The sequence below is a fragment of the Semicossyphus pulcher genome, unplaced genomic scaffold (assembly GCF_022749685.1).
Source record: "Semicossyphus pulcher isolate SPU_LCO1_2020_fin unplaced genomic scaffold, fSemPul1.0.p SCAF_8, whole genome shotgun sequence".
NCBI lineage: Eukaryota > Metazoa > Chordata > Actinopteri > Labriformes > Labridae > Semicossyphus > Semicossyphus pulcher.
Genome location: NW_027211759.1, coordinates 26,260,001 through 26,267,500, shown reverse-complemented (window position 1 = coordinate 26,267,500; position 7,500 = coordinate 26,260,001). Strand labels below are relative to the sequence as shown.

The window sequence follows — 7,500 nt, the reverse complement described above, 5'->3', positions numbered from 1 at the left end:
TGTGCTGGGCTGCTCCCGAGGAGAAGCCTGTACCTACTCGGGTTTCTCTTCAAAACGCACAAGTCTTTCGCCTTTTACTAAAGACTTCCGTGGAGAGGAACACTATTGAGTTAAAGCTATTTTTGGCAGGCTTAGCCGTTTGGCCGAGCCTCTGTCTTTTGTGGAAAGCAAGCAAGCAAGCAAGCAAGCAACAAAAACTATCCTAGGCATTCGAGGGTCAGGGCCCGGAGCCAAGGTCGGGCGTGGCCGGAATTGCTGGGCAGCAGCCGTCGTTCGTTACGGCCGATAAGAATTTCCGCACCACGACGAGGGAGGGCCGTTCCAGGAGGTGGGCTCGAGCGGCAAACAGTCTGCGGCATCGCTTCTCGGCCTTTTGGCTAAGATCAAGTGTAGTATCTGTTCTTATCAGTTTAATATCTGATATGTCCTCTATACGGGGACGAAATATTAAACGGATTTTTGACACCGGGAGCTGAAAGAGGAGCTTGCTCCGTTCACTCCACGCATCGACCCGGTATTGCAGTGCCACCGGGAACGGTGCAACCTTCTCCTGCCTTGTGCAAAAACAACTCCTCAGTGCAGTGCAGCGCAGTGACTTTGTGCCCCGCAGATCCCCTTTGTTTCTTCCTGGAATGTCACAGAGGGCCTGCAAGACCCTGATACATGTTTCGTAGCCCGCATCTGACAGCCAGGCCTTCATTTCTCTGAATTTTCCGTCGGATAAAGCCTGTGGCAAATGTGGGCAGGGCTGGGGTGGAAGCGGCCCAGTCCGCGACGAGCCAAGTGGTGAGACTCACCGTGAGTGTAGTGGCTGGGGCGACGCCTGTGCTGGGCTGCTCCCGAGGAGAAGCCTGTACCTACTCGGGTTTCTCTTCAAAACGCACAAGTCTTTCGCCTTTTACTAAAGACTTCCGTGGAGAGGAACACTATTGAGTTAAAGCTATTTTTGGCAGGCTTAGCCGTTTGGCCGAGCCTCTGTCTTTTGTGGAAAGCAAGCAAGCAAGCAAGCAAGCAAGCAACAAAAACTATCCTAGGCATTCGAGGGTCAGGGCCCGGAGCCAAGGTCGGGCGTGGCCGGAATTGCTGGGCAGCAGCCGTCGTTCGTTACGGCCGATAAGAATTTCCGCACCACGACGAGGGAGGGCCGTTCCAGGAGGTGGGCTCGAGCGGCAAACAGTCTGCGGCATCGCTTCTCGGCCTTTTGGCTAAGATCAAGTGTAGTATCTGTTCTTATCAGTTTAATATCTGATATGTCCTCTATACGGGGACGAAATATTAAACGGATTTTTGACACCGGGAGCTGAAAGAGGAGCTTGCTCCGTTCACTCCACGCATCGACCCGGTATTGCAGTGCCACCGGGAACGGTGCAACCTTCTCCTGCCTTGTGCAAAAACAACTCCTCAGTGCAGTGCAGCGCAGTGATTTTGTGCCCCGCAGATCCCCTTTGTTTCTTCCTGGAATGTCACAGAGGGCCTGCAAGACCCTGATACATGTTTCGTAGCCCACATCTGACAGCCAGGCCTTCATTTCTCTGAATTTTCCGTCGGATAAAGCCTGTGGCAAATGTGGGCAGGGCTGGGGTGGAAGCGGCCCAGTCCGCGACGAGCCAAGTGGTGAGACTCACCGTGAGTGTAGTGGCTGGGGCGACGCCTGTGCTGGGCTGCTCCCGAGGAGAAGCCTGTACCTACTCGGGTTTCTCTTCAAAACGCACAAGTCTTTCGCCTTTTACTAAAGACTTCCGTGGAGAGGAACACTATTGAGTTAAAGCTATTTTTGGCAGGCTTAGCCGTTTGGCCGAGCCTCTGTCTTTTGTGGAAAGCAAGCAAGCAAGCAAGCAAGCAACAAAAACTATCCTAGGCATTCGAGGGTCAGGGCCCGGAGCCAAGGTCGGGCGTGGCCGGAATTGCTGGGCAGCAGCCGTCATTCGTTACGGCCGATAAGAATTTCCGCACCACGACGAGGGAGGGCCGTTCCAGGAGGTGGGCTCGAGCGGCAAACAGTCTGCGGCATCGCTTCTCGGCCTTTTGGCTAAGATCAAGTGTAGTATCTGTTCTTATCAGTTTAATATCTGATATGTCCTCTATACGGGGACGAAATATTAAACGGATTTTTGACACCGGGAGCTGAAAGAGGGGCTTGCTCCGTTCACTCCACGCATCGACCCGGTATTGCAGTGCCACCGGGAACGGTGCAACCTTCTCCTGCCTTGTGCAAAAACAACTCCTCAGTGCAGTGCAGCGCAGTGATTTTGTGCCCCGCAGATCCCCTTTGTTTCTTCCTGGAATGTCACAGAGGGCCTGCAAGACCCTGATACATGTTTCGTAGCCCGCATCTGACAGCCAGGCCTTCATTTCTCTGAATTTTCCGTCGGATAAAGCCTGTGGCAAATGTGGGCAGGGCTGGGGTGGAAGCGGCCCAGTCCGCGACGAGCCAAGTGGTGAGACTCACCGTGAGTGTAGTGGCTGGGGCGACGCCTGTGCTGGGCTGCTCCCGAGGAGAAGCCTGTACCTACTCGGGTTTCTCTTCAAAACGCACAAGTCTTTCGCCTTTTACTAAAGACTTCCGTGGAGAGGAACACTATTGAGTTAAAGCTATTTTTGGCAGGCTTAGCCGTTTGGCCGAGCCTCTGTCTTTTGTGGAAAGCAAGCAAGCAAGCAAGCAACAAAAACTATCCTAGGCATTCGAGGGTCAGGGCCCGGAGCCAAGGTCGGGCGTGGCCGGAATTGCTGGGCAGCAGCCGTCGTTCGTTACGGCCGATAAGAATTTCCGCACCACGACGAGGGAGGGCCGTTCCAGGAGGTGGGCTCGAGCGGCAAACAGTCTGCGGCATCGCTTCTCTGCCTTTTGGCTAAGATCAAGTGTAGTATCTGTTCTTATCAGTTTAATATCTGATATGTCCTCTATACGGGGACGAAATATTAAACGGATTTTTGACACCGGGAGCTGAAAGAGGGGCTTGCTCCGTTCACTCCACGCATCGACCCGGTATTGCAGTGCCACCGGGAACGGTGCAACCTTCTCCTGCCTTGTGCAAAAACAACTCCTCAGTGCAGTGCAGCGCAGAGACTTTGTGCCCCGCAGATCCCCTTTGTTTCTTCCTGGAATGTCACAGAGGGCCTGCAAGACCCTGATACATGTTTCGTAGCCCGCATCTGACAGCCAGGCCTTCATTTCTCTGAATTTTCCGTCGGATAAAGCCTGTGGCAAATGTGGGCAGGGCTGGGGTGGAAGCGGCCCAGTCCGCGACGAGCCAAGTGGTGAGACTCACCGTGAGTGTAGTGGCTGGGGCGACGCCTGTGCTGGGCTGCTCCCGAGGAGAAGCCTGTACCTACTCGGGTTTCTCTTCAAAACGCACAAGTCTTTCGCCTTTTACTAAAGACTTCCGTGGAGAGGAACACTATTGAGTTAAAGCTATTTTTGGCAGGCTTAGCCGTTTGGCCGAGCCTCTGTCTTTTGTGGAAAGCAAGCAAGCAAGCAAGCAAGCAACAAAAACTATCCTAGGCATTCGAGGGTCAGGGCCCGGAGCCAAGGTCGGGCGTGGCCGGAATTGCTGGGCAGCAGCCGTCGTTCGTTACGGCCGATAAGAATTTCCGCACCACGACGAGGGAGGGCCGTTCCAGGAGGTGGGCTCGAGCGGCAAACAGTCTGCGGCATCGCTTCTCGGCCTTTTGGCTAAGATCAAGTGTAGTATCTGTTCTTATCAGTTTAATATCTGATATGTCCTCTATACGGGGACGAAATATTAAACGGATTTTTGACACCGGGAGCTGAAAGAGGGGCTTGCTCCGTTCACTCCACGCATCGACCCGGTATTGCAGTGCCACCGGGAACGGTGCAACCTTCTCCTGCCTTGTGCAAAAACAACTCCTCAGTGCAGTGCAGCGCAGTGATTTTGTGCCCCGCAGATCCCCTTTGTTTCTTCCTGGAATGTCACAGAGGGCCTGCAAGACCCTGATACATGTTTCGTAGCCCGCATCTGACAGCCAGGCCTTCATTTCTCTGAATTTTCCGTCGGATAAAGCCTGTGGCAAATGTGGGCAGGGCTGGGGTGGAAGCGGCCCAGTCCGCGACGAGCCAAGTGGTGAGACTCACCGTGAGTGTAGTGGCTGGGGCGACGCCTGTGCTGGGCTGCTCCCGAGGAGAAGCCTGTACCTACTCGGGTTTCTCTTCAAAACGCACAAGTCTTTCGCCTTTTACTAAAGACTTCCGTGGAGAGGAACACTATTGAGTTAAAGCTATTTTTGGCAGGCTTAGCCGTTTGGCCGAGCCTCTGTCTTTTGTGGAAAGCAAGCAAGCAAGCAAGCAAGCAACAAAAACTATCCTAGGCATTCGAGGGTCAGGGCCCGGAGCCAAGGTCGGGCGTGGCCGGAATTGCTGGGCAGCAGCCGTCGTTCGTTACGGCCGATAAGAATTTCCGCACCACGACGAGGGAGGGCCGTTCCAGGAGGTGGGCTCGAGCGGCAAACAGTCTGCGGCATCGCTTCTCGGCCTTTTGGCTAAGATCAAGTGTAGTATCTGTTCTTATCAGTTTAATATCTGATATGTCCTCTATACGGGGACGAAATATTAAACGGATTTTTGACACCGGGAGCTGAAAGAGGGGCTTGCTCCGTTCACTCCACGCATCGACCCGGTATTGCAGTGCCACCGGGAACGGTGCAACCTTCTCCTGCCTTGTGCAAAAACAACTCCTCAGTGCAGTGCAGCGCAGTGATTTTGTGCCCCGCAGATCCCCTTTGTTTCTTCCTGGAATGTCACAGAGGGCCTGCAAGACCCTGATACATGTTTCGTAGCCCGCATCTGACAGCCAGGCCTTCATTTCTCTGAATTTTCCGTCGGATAAAGCCTGTGGCAAATGTGGGCAGGGCTGGGGTGGAAGCGGCCCAGTCCGCGACGAGCCAAGTGGTGAGACTCACCGTGAGTGTAGTGGCTGGGGCGACGCCTGTGCTGGGCTGCTCCCGAGGAGAAGCCTGTACCTACTCGGGTTTCTCTTCAAAACGCACAAGTCTTTCGCCTTTTACTAAAGACTTCCGTGGAGAGGAACACTATTGAGTTAAAGCTATTTTTGGCAGGCTTAGCCGTTTGGCCGAGCCTCTGTCTTTTGTGGAAAGCAAGCAAGCAAGCAAGCAAGCAACAAAAACTATCCTAGGCATTCGAGGGTCAGGGCCCTGAGCCAAGGTCGGGCGTGGCCGGAATTGCTGGGCAGCAGCCGTCGTTCGTTACGGCCGATAAGAATTTCCGCACCACGACGAGGGAGGGCCGTTCCAGGAGGTGGGCTCGAGCGGCAAACAGTCTGCGGCATCGCTTCTCGGCCTTTTGGCTAAGATCAAGTGTAGTATCTGTTCTTATCAGTTTAATATCTGATATGTCCTCTATACGGGGACGAAATATTAAACGGATTTTTGACACCGGGAGCTGAAAGAGGGGCTTGCTCCGTTCACTCCACGCATCGACCCGGTATTGCAGTGCCACCGGGAACGGTGCAACCTTCTCCTGCCTTGTGCAAAAACAACTCCTCAGTGCAGTGCAGCGCAGTGATTTTGTGCCCCGCAGATCCCCTTTGTTTCTTCCTGGAATGTCACAGAGGGCCTGCAAGACCCTGATACATGTTTCGTAGCCCGCATCTGACAGCCAGGCCTTCATTTCTCTGAATTTTCCGTCGGATAAAGCCTGTGGCAAATGTGGGCAGGGCTGGGGTGGAAGCGGCCCAGTCCGCGACGAGCCAAGTGGTGAGACTCACCGTGAGTGTAGTGGCTGGGGCGACGCCTGTGCTGGGCTGCTCCCGAGGAGAAGCCTGTACCTACTCGGGTTTCTCTTCAAAACGCACAAGTCTTTCGCCTTTTACTAAAGACTTCCGTGGAGAGGAACACTATTGAGTTAAAGCTATTTTTGGCAGGCTTAGCCGTTTGGCCGAGCCTCTGTCTTTTGTGGAAAGCAAGCAAGCAAGCAAGCAAGCAAGCAACAAAAACTATCCTAGGCATTCGAGGGTCAGGGCCCGGAGCCAAGGTCGGGCGTGGCCGGAATTGCTGGGCAGCAGCCGTCGTTCGTTACGGCCGATAAGAATTTCCGCACCACGACGAGGGAGGGCCGTTCCAGGAGGTGGGCTCGAGCAGCAAACAGTCTGCGGCATCGCTTCTCGGCCTTTTGGCTAAGATCAAGTGTAGTATCTGTTCTTATCAGTTTAATATCTGATATGTCCTCTATACGGGGACGAAATATTAAACGGATTTTTGACACCGGGAGCTGAAAGAGGGGCTTGCTCCGTTCACTCCACGCATCGACCCGGTATTGCAGTGCCACCGGGAACGGTGCAACCTTCTCCTGCCTTGTGCAAAAACAACTCCTCAGTGCAGTGCAGCGCAGTGATTTTGTGCCCCGCAGATCCCCTTTGTTTCTTCCTGGAATGTCACAGAGGGCCTGCAAGACCCTGATACATGTTTCGTAGCCCGCATCTGACAGCCAGGCCTTCATTTCTCTGAATTTTCCGTCGGATAAAGCCTGTGGCAAATGTGGGCAGGGCTGGGGTGGAAGCGGCCCAGTCCGCGACGAGCCAAGTGGTGAGACTCACCGTGAGTGTAGTGGCTGGGGCGACGCCTGTGCTGGGCTGCTCCCGAGGAGAAGCCTGTACCTACTCGGGTTTCTCTTCAAAACGCACAAGTCTTTCGCCTTTTACTAAAGACTTCCGTGGAGAGGAACACTATTGAGTTAAAGCTATTTTTGGCAGGCTTAGCCGTTTGGCCGAGCCTCTGTGTTTTGTGGAAAGCAAGCAAGCAAGCAAGCAAGCAACAAAAACTATCCTAGGCATTCGAGGGTCAGGGCCCGGAGCCAAGGTCGGGCGTGGCCGGAATTGCTGGGCAGCAGCCGTCGTTCGTTACGGCCGATAAGAATTTCCGCACCACGACGAGGGAGGGCCGTTCCAGGAGGTGGGCTCGAGCGGCAAACAGTCTGCGGCATCGCTTCTCGGCCTTTTGGCTAAGATCAAGTGTAGTATCTGTTCTTATCAGTTTAATATCTGATATGTCCTCTATACGGGGACGAAATATTAAACGGATTTTTGACACCGGGAGCTGAAAGAGGGGCTTGCTCCGTTCACTCCACGCATCGACCCGGTATTGCAGTGCCACCGGGAACGGTGCAACCTTCTCCTGCCTTGTGCAAAAACAACTCCTCAGTGCAGTGCAGCGCAGTGATTTTGTGCCCCGCAGATCCCCTTTGTTTCTTCCTGGAATGTCACAGAGGGCCTGCAAGACCCTGATACATGTTTCGTAGCCCGCATCTGACAGCCAGGCCTTCATTTCTCTGAATTTTCCGTCGGATAAAGCCTGTGGCAAATGTGGGCAGGGCTGGGGTGGAAGCGGCCCAGTCCGCGACGAGCCAAGTGGTGAGACTCACCGTGAGTGTAGTGGCTGGGGCGACGCCTGTGCTGGGCTGCTCCCGAGGAGAAGCCTGTACCTACTCGGGTTTCTCTTCAAAACGCACAAGTCTTTCGCCTTTTACTA

The 7,500-nt window shown here is 54.1% G+C and overlaps 19 non-coding genes across 19 annotated transcripts in view; all 19 read left to right on the top strand.

Moving 5' to 3' along the window:
- Positions 1–33: 33 nt before the first annotated feature.
- Positions 34–146, top strand: LOC138583332 (U5 spliceosomal RNA). Its single transcript, XR_011305242.1, has one exon. It is a non-coding gene; the product is annotated as a U5 spliceosomal RNA (small nuclear RNA).
- A 211-nt stretch (positions 147–357) lies between these two features.
- On the top strand, positions 358–548 carry LOC138613818 (U2 spliceosomal RNA). Its single transcript, XR_011309946.1, has one exon. It is a non-coding gene; the product is annotated as a U2 spliceosomal RNA (small nuclear RNA).
- A 309-nt stretch (positions 549–857) lies between these two features.
- On the top strand, positions 858–970 carry LOC138583331 (U5 spliceosomal RNA). Its single transcript, XR_011305241.1, has one exon. It is a non-coding gene; the product is annotated as a U5 spliceosomal RNA (small nuclear RNA).
- A 215-nt stretch (positions 971–1,185) lies between these two features.
- On the top strand, positions 1,186–1,376 carry LOC138613588 (U2 spliceosomal RNA). Its single transcript, XR_011309728.1, has one exon. It is a non-coding gene; the product is annotated as a U2 spliceosomal RNA (small nuclear RNA).
- Positions 1,377–1,685: 309 nt separating this feature from the next.
- Positions 1,686–1,798, top strand: LOC138583329 (U5 spliceosomal RNA). The gene has a single exon (XR_011305239.1). It is a non-coding gene; the product is annotated as a U5 spliceosomal RNA (small nuclear RNA).
- Positions 1,799–2,009: 211 nt separating this feature from the next.
- On the top strand, positions 2,010–2,200 carry LOC138613834 (U2 spliceosomal RNA). The gene has a single exon (XR_011309962.1). It is a non-coding gene; the product is annotated as a U2 spliceosomal RNA (small nuclear RNA).
- Positions 2,201–2,509: 309 nt separating this feature from the next.
- Positions 2,510–2,622, top strand: LOC138583328 (U5 spliceosomal RNA). The gene has a single exon (XR_011305238.1). It is a non-coding gene; the product is annotated as a U5 spliceosomal RNA (small nuclear RNA).
- Positions 2,623–2,829: 207 nt separating this feature from the next.
- Positions 2,830–3,020, top strand: LOC138613914 (U2 spliceosomal RNA). Its single transcript, XR_011310039.1, has one exon. It is a non-coding gene; the product is annotated as a U2 spliceosomal RNA (small nuclear RNA).
- A 309-nt stretch (positions 3,021–3,329) lies between these two features.
- Positions 3,330–3,442, top strand: LOC138583327 (U5 spliceosomal RNA). The gene has a single exon (XR_011305237.1). It is a non-coding gene; the product is annotated as a U5 spliceosomal RNA (small nuclear RNA).
- Positions 3,443–3,653: 211 nt separating this feature from the next.
- LOC138613833 (U2 spliceosomal RNA) lies at positions 3,654–3,844 on the top strand. The gene has a single exon (XR_011309961.1). It is a non-coding gene; the product is annotated as a U2 spliceosomal RNA (small nuclear RNA).
- A 309-nt stretch (positions 3,845–4,153) lies between these two features.
- Positions 4,154–4,266, top strand: LOC138583326 (U5 spliceosomal RNA). Its single transcript, XR_011305236.1, has one exon. It is a non-coding gene; the product is annotated as a U5 spliceosomal RNA (small nuclear RNA).
- A 211-nt stretch (positions 4,267–4,477) lies between these two features.
- On the top strand, positions 4,478–4,668 carry LOC138613832 (U2 spliceosomal RNA). The gene has a single exon (XR_011309960.1). It is a non-coding gene; the product is annotated as a U2 spliceosomal RNA (small nuclear RNA).
- Positions 4,669–4,977: 309 nt separating this feature from the next.
- Positions 4,978–5,090, top strand: LOC138583325 (U5 spliceosomal RNA). The gene has a single exon (XR_011305235.1). It is a non-coding gene; the product is annotated as a U5 spliceosomal RNA (small nuclear RNA).
- Positions 5,091–5,301: 211 nt separating this feature from the next.
- Positions 5,302–5,492, top strand: LOC138613831 (U2 spliceosomal RNA). Its single transcript, XR_011309959.1, has one exon. It is a non-coding gene; the product is annotated as a U2 spliceosomal RNA (small nuclear RNA).
- A 309-nt stretch (positions 5,493–5,801) lies between these two features.
- On the top strand, positions 5,802–5,914 carry LOC138583323 (U5 spliceosomal RNA). Its single transcript, XR_011305233.1, has one exon. It is a non-coding gene; the product is annotated as a U5 spliceosomal RNA (small nuclear RNA).
- Positions 5,915–6,129: 215 nt separating this feature from the next.
- Positions 6,130–6,320, top strand: LOC138613830 (U2 spliceosomal RNA). The gene has a single exon (XR_011309958.1). It is a non-coding gene; the product is annotated as a U2 spliceosomal RNA (small nuclear RNA).
- Positions 6,321–6,629: 309 nt separating this feature from the next.
- Positions 6,630–6,742, top strand: LOC138583321 (U5 spliceosomal RNA). The gene has a single exon (XR_011305232.1). It is a non-coding gene; the product is annotated as a U5 spliceosomal RNA (small nuclear RNA).
- Positions 6,743–6,953: 211 nt separating this feature from the next.
- LOC138613829 (U2 spliceosomal RNA) lies at positions 6,954–7,144 on the top strand. Its single transcript, XR_011309957.1, has one exon. It is a non-coding gene; the product is annotated as a U2 spliceosomal RNA (small nuclear RNA).
- Positions 7,145–7,453: 309 nt separating this feature from the next.
- The window catches only part of LOC138583320 (U5 spliceosomal RNA), a 113-nt gene continuing 66 nt past the window's right edge, over positions 7,454–7,500 (top strand). Inside the window, exon 1 of the small nuclear RNA XR_011305231.1 lies at positions 7,454–7,500. This exon is cut by the window's right edge and continues 66 nt beyond it. This is a non-coding gene — a small nuclear RNA (U5 spliceosomal RNA).